This window comes from Oryzias melastigma, linkage group LG1, assembly GCF_002922805.2.
Source record: "Oryzias melastigma strain HK-1 linkage group LG1, ASM292280v2, whole genome shotgun sequence".
In the NCBI taxonomy this organism is placed as follows: Eukaryota; Metazoa; Chordata; class Actinopteri; order Beloniformes; family Adrianichthyidae; genus Oryzias; species Oryzias melastigma.
Window position 1 is genome coordinate 21,786,771 of NC_050512.1, and position 8,697 is coordinate 21,795,467.

General features: G+C 39.2%; 1 protein-coding gene across 25 annotated transcripts in view; it reads left to right on the forward strand.

Moving 5' to 3' along the window:
* ptprdb (protein tyrosine phosphatase receptor type Db) overlaps positions 1–8,697 on the forward strand; it is a 221,354-nt gene that overhangs the window by 94,755 nt on the left and 117,902 nt on the right. The window contains exon 1 of one of the 25 annotated variants that reach the window (XM_036213123.1): positions 5,546–6,036. The exons of the other annotated variants lie outside the window; for them this stretch is intronic. The gene's annotated coding sequence lies outside the window, so the exon portion shown is untranslated. Of the gene's footprint in view, positions 1–5,545; positions 6,037–8,697 lie in introns of those variants that run through there. 25 annotated transcript variants of the gene reach the window in all.

Genomic DNA, 8,697 nt, shown 5'->3' on the forward strand with positions numbered 1-8,697 from the left:
GACTGTGTGTTTATTTGCAGCAGGAAATCATGCATATGCTAAATTTGTGATACTTTTTGTGTAAAACAGTAGATTTAGAACCAAATGAACTGGTGTGCATGTGTGCTACATTCATCCAGCTCAGTTATGTTTTATTCTACCCACTAACCTCAGGAGTTTGTGCAACAAAAGCACTTAAACACGCCTCCATTTCATTAAAGTCCCACTCTGATCATCTTTTGATCTATTTTAAAAGCGTTCTAACAAGAATTTTAATTAAGATTTTGCCATTTTTATCCAAAATCAAGAAACATATCTGGTTTTGTAGGACATAGTTTCTGCAGAGTGGCAGGAGTTCATTAGAAATTGGCCTCTGAGTTGTGGACAGGACAGTTGGCGTGAAGCAATCCAATGGCGAATTCCGCTCCACGTTACAAAGCGGACCAGGGAGCTTGTGGCCTCACAAATATGATCTTTTTGAACGCCATTTTTTCCACTGCCCCTGATTCACAGTGATTTGATAACATAAATACTCAGAAATGCCCCCATCATCAGAAAAATGCCACAAGAACCTGTTAAAAAGACAAAAAACATGATTGCTCTAATTGTGTTTGGTGTTCTAGGTTAACACATCCAGAAAAATTTGCAGGCATGTTGTGTAGCGTGACCATGCACGTAACATGCATGGTCTCTGAAGAAAACTCATATTTTCATTGTGGCTTAGAAAGTAATTTTAATAGTAAAAAACACATACAGTTTAAGACAAAAGTAAATCCATAACAAACTCAAAAGAAAAAAAAAAAGTACCATATTTTCCGCACTATAAGACATACCTGATTATAAAGTGGACCTTAAATGTATTAATCATCAAATAAGAAAGCTACATGCACACTGGGCATGTGACGTGCCTCATGAACATGCCAATTCTTTAATGCGCTTTTAGCATTTTTTTCCAGCTCTATTCCGAAGGAGTTGGTGTCAAATTATACGAGCCGAGTAAAAACTGCAATTATCTATTATAACAGTTGGCACTTCCGTGAATTGATAATGGCACTAACAATATGTCACTACTAAATCCAAGTCTCTGATTGGTCAATCTTTAACTAGTTTCATTAGTTAAGGCGTGTTGAGTGGCCACTCATTTTGCACGTAGAGCCTGAAAACGGACTCAAAAACTTGCGTATCGCTGCATATATGTGAGAGTTTTAAGCCTGTAACATACATACATGTGAACTTACAAAGACTTCTCATTGGAAGTGAACGCTTGAACGCATGTTTCCAAGCCTGATGTCGACTTAACATAAGGCGCATTAAGCGAGACAAGAGAGTTAGAGACAAGTCAGACTGTATTAATTGTGTTCACAGGAACTCGAGAAAGTTTTTTGCTAGCCGCGTTAACAATACCTGTAACTCCCAACTTTGTTTGCAACACATAAAAAACAGACTGATACCACTAAAAGAAATGTTACTGTGACTACGCTAACTTCTAACTTTGCTAGTAACACGTTTAGAAAAATACATTACGGCACCGCTACATGCTAGCCACATTAGCAAATATGCAATACCAGAAACAACAGTCTTGCTTGCAACAAATAAAAACAGACTGATACAGCTAATAGAAATTTTACTGTGACTACGCTAACTTCTAACCTTGTTAGGAACACATTAAAAACACAGTGCGACACCCCTACACGTTAGCCACATTAGCATATTAACAATACCAGAATCTACAGTCTTGGTTGCAACAAATAAAACCGACTGCGTCAATATGACTATGCTAACGTCTAACCTCGTTAGTAACACATAAAAAAAAAAAAAAAAAACAGTGCGACACTGCTACACGTTAGTCACATTAGCATATTTACAATACTTAAAAGTTCCAGCCTTGCTTGCAACATATAAGAACAGACTGATACTACTAAAAAAAATGTTACTGAGATTTTACAAATTTCTAACCTTGTTAGTAACACGTAGAAAAAAATACAGTAAATACTATCTTTACTAATGGAAGAATAATGAGATAGATGATGTATCCTTTTCTGGTTTTAAGTGTTTCTCCAAAGCAGAAATAGGTATCGCTTCTATATGCCATTCAACTAAAGGAGCCTCCAACTACAACTTCTTTTGTTGCCTGCTGGGTGTGCTGTGCACAGGCAGTTTTTCTGTCGTCTGTTGTGTATACCACCATGTGCAATCCTCTTTACAATCAGCTCCAGAGGTTTCAGAGCCGTCCCTTGCCCCGAGCCACCCTTCTTTATCAGTGTGTTCTCTGTCTTTGAGACACTGGCTCTGCTGCGCCGACTGATAACCAAAAAATGAAATATCTCTTCCCAGCACAGAAGCTGTATGGGCTCTCACTGCAAAAAGAGGAAGGATTCAGGAGTCTCTGAAAATATTTCACATTAACATTTTCCTTCGGCAAATTCACAAAAAAATGCGTGACATTTGATTTATCCAGGGGCGGAGCTATGGGGGGGCCGCTGCCCCCAAACGAAAAGTTTTGCCTGTTTAGAGTTAATAGTATTATTGACAAAGATTCAGATGTCATTAATACAATTTTCTTTAATCCTTTAAAAAAAAGAAATAAACAATTAAAAACAATAAATGAATCGTATTAACATCAAATGAAAATATTTTTCATTTGCCACCCTTCCGAAGTCCCCATATAGAATTGCTAGCTCCAATTCTGTATTTACCAAAAAATATTATCATTTAATCTGTATTCTGAGTTTAACAACTGGAAGATCTGTCGATAATCGAGTCTGTTATGGATGTTTTCTTTATCTTACTTAAGTGAAGGTTGGATGGCTATCAAAAGACTTAATGTAAACCCTAAAATTATTAAAATAGGAAAATAATTCACAGTTTCACATCAAATCCCTTTTTTTATTGTTAATGTAAATATTTTGTAGACTTTCCAATCTTATAACATTAAGAAATGAGGGCCAACATCAAAAATATTTTAACTTGAACTGAGATTACTTTATTTTCACAGAATTTGCTGTTTAAAATGAACTTTTTCTGCTTTCTCCTCTTACTTTTTTGCTTGAAACTAATTTTAAGCATGCACGCCCTGTAAGTCATCAATTTACCAGTGAGCTGAATCTTTCTTATGCGCGCTGTCATAATCACACTGCGCATCTTAAGCGCTCTGGGCAGCTCCATCTGGGAAGATTTTGGATTTTATTGGAGTCGTCATCCAGCTGGGAGAACACATTTCTCACATCTGTTCTGCAAAAATAAAGGACGAAGCGAGAATTTCATGCTTCCGATGACCCCCTCCAAACTCGTTTAGGGTTTTTATACTTTCACAATGAGAAAAGTGAAGACCTGAATAATATAAAATATTCAAGCAATATCACCCCCACCCCCCACACACATACAACCCCCCCGCTTATCAAAAAGCTGCTTCTCTCTGGAGATAATATCAGCTTCACTTGTCTCTACAGATAAACCCCGCTTGTGATTGCTGCTCTTTTAATCTCCAAATATTATCCCGGAGAGCTTGTCGCCAAAAGTCAAGCAAGATTTAATCTGAAATTGAGTTAAAATTTCACAAAATAATAAAGAAATAATATTGCCATCTGAGTAAACTGCTTCACGTGTGGGAGCACATGGTTGGATCTAGATTGATCTGATGATATCTGGTTCTGATCTGAGTAGTTATAGTTCTCTCTGGACAAGGGGACTATCAACACACACCCAGTATTTTTGTGAGGAAGAAGTGCTTGAAGAGACACGCTTCTAGAAAATAGATTATGGTTGCGCATTTTCTACTTCCAGTATTACTGTTTCATGTTTCTGGTTTCTGCTGTACGCTTGTTGTGATAGTTGTCCTGACATAGATTTACCCTCAAAGATTGAAAACCTTTTTTGAATCCATTAAATCAACTGGTAAGTATGACTGTCTATAATACAAGCCCCTAGTGGTTACTTTGTGAACTGCACATTGCTCCAAGCAATTTCCTTTTCAGGGGTGCTTCAAACTGGAAATTGTCTTTTAACCCTTAAACACAAGAGATGTCATCAACGACACCTATAAAAATGTTGATGACACCTAAAAAAACAAACCTAAAAAAATAAAATACGTTGATTAATAAAAAAATTAAAGTGAGGCGACTATAGTACTTACAGAATTGACCTAAAGTTGTCTCACCTGCAAAATATAGCTTAAAAATACACAAATTAAACAAGATTAAAATAATTTTTCATTAGTAAAAATAAAATATTTTTTTTAGACATGTTTACTCTATGATTACCTTTTCATTTTTGGGTTTTTAACATTTTGTCTGTAAAAAGCAGTTAATTTAAGAATTTCCTGTTTAAATACACCAGAAATCTGCAGGTGAGGCACCGGCAGGCCGTGTCTCACCTGTGCCACATACACTGACTAGAGCTGCAGTGGATGCATGCGCTTCACTGCTTTGGACTCTCTATCATCATAAAGATGCTTTATTTTGAATTACTTCATTTTTCTATTTCTTGCCACCTGTTTGATTACATTGATGCCCGTTTATGACTCATTTAGTGTTTTTGATCCACTAAAAATGCACTTTAGAAATACACTAGGTGAGGCATGCAGTACATATGCCTAAAGGCAGAGGGTGCTGGTGAGTCCAGAGAAGGTGACACTGCAGCTAAAGAATAATAGAATTAATGAGCTACTGTCACTGGGCATAAAATATGTCTTAAAAAATTAAAAAGACTTTTTGATCTTGAGTAAAAACTGCACAATCATTATTAAAAGATCACTAGGAACAATCTTACAAAAGACAACTATGGTTGGAGTCGGATATATAATATATTATAATTATATATGATTATAATATAGTTATATTATTTTGATACAGTTTGCTTGCTGTGAATTGTTTTAGTGAAATAATGAGATCGTTAATAGCATACATGGTTTCTCAAAATGAGAAGCTCCAATAAAAATGTTCAGATTATTGAACATGGTAGACATCGTTCTGCTTCTCCTGGAGTGTGTTTCAGTTGGCCACCAGGTGGAGCTCCTGCTGTAGAGTTATACTTCTTTCAAGAATAAGCAAAGAATGAGCAAAAAAACAGTTCTTTAGATCACAAAAAGTTACTTTAAATTTCTTTCCTTGAAAGAGTTTAAAAAATTCATGCCGGTGAGTTAATAAAGATGTTCATTTAGTCGGCAATGTATGTTTATGTCAACCAAGCATTAGCATTAGCCATCCTATGGAAAATTCTATTAAACGTTCGCATTAAGCTAGCAAACTTTACCCTAATGTGCTAAATCGATTCCTATTTTTATCAATAGATTGTTCATCTATTAAGCTTAGATTGATTCAGATTGATGGATCAATTTGATCAATCCAGCCCTATTTAATTGTCTATAAACAGCCCCCTAGTGGTTATGTTGTGAACTGCTTGTTTCCTGCATTTCTTTTTCCAAGTTTGATTCAAACCGGAAGTTAAAAAGTTGTCATTTAAATGTAAAAGGGTTAGAGATTAAAAAGAAAAATAGGTGTAAAAGCATCTAAAAGTGAAATAACTTCTGGTTGCAAAATAAGGTTTTTGATCAATTTCAGCCTAATTTTTATTTTCTTGATATAGGATGCCTATTGATCCTCACATCCTCTTCTCCCTCAGTCCTCCACTGGGACCATTTCATTTCTTTCCATGATGAAGCACGAATAGACCCCCCCCCGCCCCATCTCTATAAAAAACAATGTCGCATGCAGATCACACTGATCGCCTCCACCTCTAACATCATAATCCACCCAACTTCAGTCCATCCGCCACACCTGAGGACTCTACCTACCGATCCGCACACACACACGCGCACAGACGCACACACGCACAGAGACGGTGTGGGAAATTACTGGAGCGAGAGAGCGTGTTGGATGTGTGGAGAGGAAGGGAGGGAGGGAGGAAGGGGGGTCGGCACAGACGCGCTCGGAGCTGCTGGATTATTCGGGCTGCAGCCTCGCTGGATGTTGTACCGACGGACGGACGGACGGAGAGTCTGATTCTCCTCGGACTGCGACTTTCCACCCCGCACACACCTCCACGCAGGGAGCTGATATGGTGAGCCAGCCGTTCTTTGCTTTGTGTGACCCAACTTCAGCGTCTGCGTGCGTCCTGTGCGTGCGATCGCGCATCCAGTTGGATTCAGGTGATCTCTGGATTTTTAGAGTTGAGTTCAGGCTGATAGTCCCATTAACCTGCCACTCTGCAATCCAACACTGAAATGTTCAAAAGGATATCATAGATCTGCATAGTTGAGGATGGAGCTGGAATTCAGAGGGTTCTTTTGGCACTGATGGTGCTGCCCCCTCCCTTGGATCCCCCTCAGAGGTATTTTCTCATGCTGGATGGATGTTGCACCGCTCTTTTCAGAGGATTGATGGAGAAAAGGAGCACCTTGCACCTGTGGGAGGAGGTGATCACTCCCTGTCAGGTGTTTGTGTTTGACAGCAGTCAGCACTGCAGCCCATGTACTTGCCTCCAGATCAATCAAGCAAGCAGCCCACAATTAGAGGGAGATGTGTGCAGCACGAAGGTCTCACATGATTAGGGTTGCTGGGAGAAGTGGGATTACACTGGATATCCTTTAAAGTGAAACCAAATAAGTTTTTTTTTCTCATAAAAGTAATATTTAGGTTTAAAATCTTAATAAATATATGTAAAACATGTGCATGCATGATATAGGGAAAGTGGACCAGTCGCTTCTCGGGGAGGTCAGAGGTGCCTTGTCACATGTCAGTTTGTAGATGAAGTTTACCCGGGCTTATCTTCGTTTCTGTGTGTGTGTGTGCGTGCATCTGCACAGCTGTTCCACCTCTCAGAGAGATTACGTTTCACAAGATGTGATGGATGCCAGTGTCTGCAAAGCCAGCTGTGTTTCTGCACAAACCCGCTTTCGTCAGCACATTCCCGCCGACATGCAGATGTATATGTGTGTGTCTGAAGCGACACTGGCCGGAGGGCTGAGTCAGGGCCGGGAGAGGTGGCGTTAGGGTCAAGGATGTTATGAGTGGGGTTTGGTAATTATAGGGACCTTTTCGCTTTCCCACGGACCGAGCCAGCTCAGTCTAAACCAGCGGGATGCGAGAGGGTCAACAGAGCCGTCCTGTCAAGACAAATAAAAGTTGCACAGAAGGAAAAGAACCCGTTTCCTGTTTTCCCACACGAAGGAGCTTAAGTACAGGTGGGATTGTCATGAGTCAAACTGTGGATGTAAAGGCTATTTTAGGCTGAAGCCCGGCGGTGAAAATGGGCTTTTTACAGCCCTGGTCAGCCGGCATCCAGCTGCGGTGAAGAAGTGATAGTATAGAGCAAGAAAAAAGAAGAGGACGTGAGAGGAGGGGGGTGATGAGAGAGGCACAGCGATGCTATTGATTTAGCTGGCAGTCGGAGGGGACAGCTTCCAATCCATCTTGGCTCTCCCTATCATCTGTCCGCCGGTTCACCAGCGTCTGTCCCGGCCTTCCTGCCTTTTTTTTTCTGATATCTAGATTGACCCTCACTCTCACTTTCCCAGACATCCCATCCAAATCGATAATATTTGTTTCTGTCATCCCTCTGTTTCACTTGCTTGCTCTCTGCTTGATCTGTTACAACTTTTGGGCATAGCTGATTTAGGGGAATAGGTTTCTTTTTGTGCAAGTCATCCCTGACTTTTTTGTGTGCATGAGCAGTGGCGGACGTAGCAATTTGGGGGCCCCGAGGGGACAACAACATGGGGCCCTCTCCAGCGGTTTTACTTTTTATTTAGTTTTTTTTAAATCCTTAAGATATGTTCACAATACACTTGCCAATGAGTTTTCAAGTAGCCACTTCCAATGAAAAGTCTATGTAAACCCTAATTTTGAGATTCCTTGTTTTTATGTGTAGGTCTTCAAGTTTTCACGACTATTTTTGGGATCTTAATCAAAATGCGTCGCCACTGAACGCAAGTTGCCAATTAACCAGGTGAAACTTTGACAATCAGGGGCCCCAATTTACCAAATTTGGAGTGTAGCCGGTTTAGCTGGTGAACCCAGACACAGCAACTACCTTAAAGACGTCTGCATTTGTTTTTGAAACAATAAGGTCGCTCTCCTGACATATGATCCATATTTACCATTGCAAAGACACTAGCAATGATTCCATTGTTTACATTTTCCCAAATCGCAAGAGAAACACTGCTTTGACTTTTGGCTCGAAGCTTCATCCAACTTTAGGTGGCGAACAGCCCCTCCCTGCTTGTCCAGTGTGAACACCATGGACTAAACATGCATTCTTTAATGTGCGTCAAATGCACATTCATGCGTGAAATATCAGTGGAATAAGTTCTTCACTACTCCACCTTTAGATAAGAATTCATATATTATGATAAGCATTTTAAAAAATTAAAACACATTTAAATGTAGAACAAATGTATTATATTTACATTAATTTCTCTTTAGAATAAATATTGAAATTATTGAAAGCGCAATTTTTAAGAGGTACGACGGTACAACGGTTTTCTGTCTTTTCTTTAATTTGTCAGGTTTTAGCAGGGAAGGCAGAAGAAACAAAAACAAAATAGTCTGCTGATAGAGAGATGTTAATAAAGAAAAATAGAGATTTTCTCAAAATTACCATTATCTGTCCTTCCCCATTTCCTTTTCTTTCCTTTGTCTCTTTTCTCATTCTTGACTTTCTTTATCGGCATTTTGAGTTCATTTGATTGTATTCTTTTTTCTGTTTTTCTTTCTTCCTGCA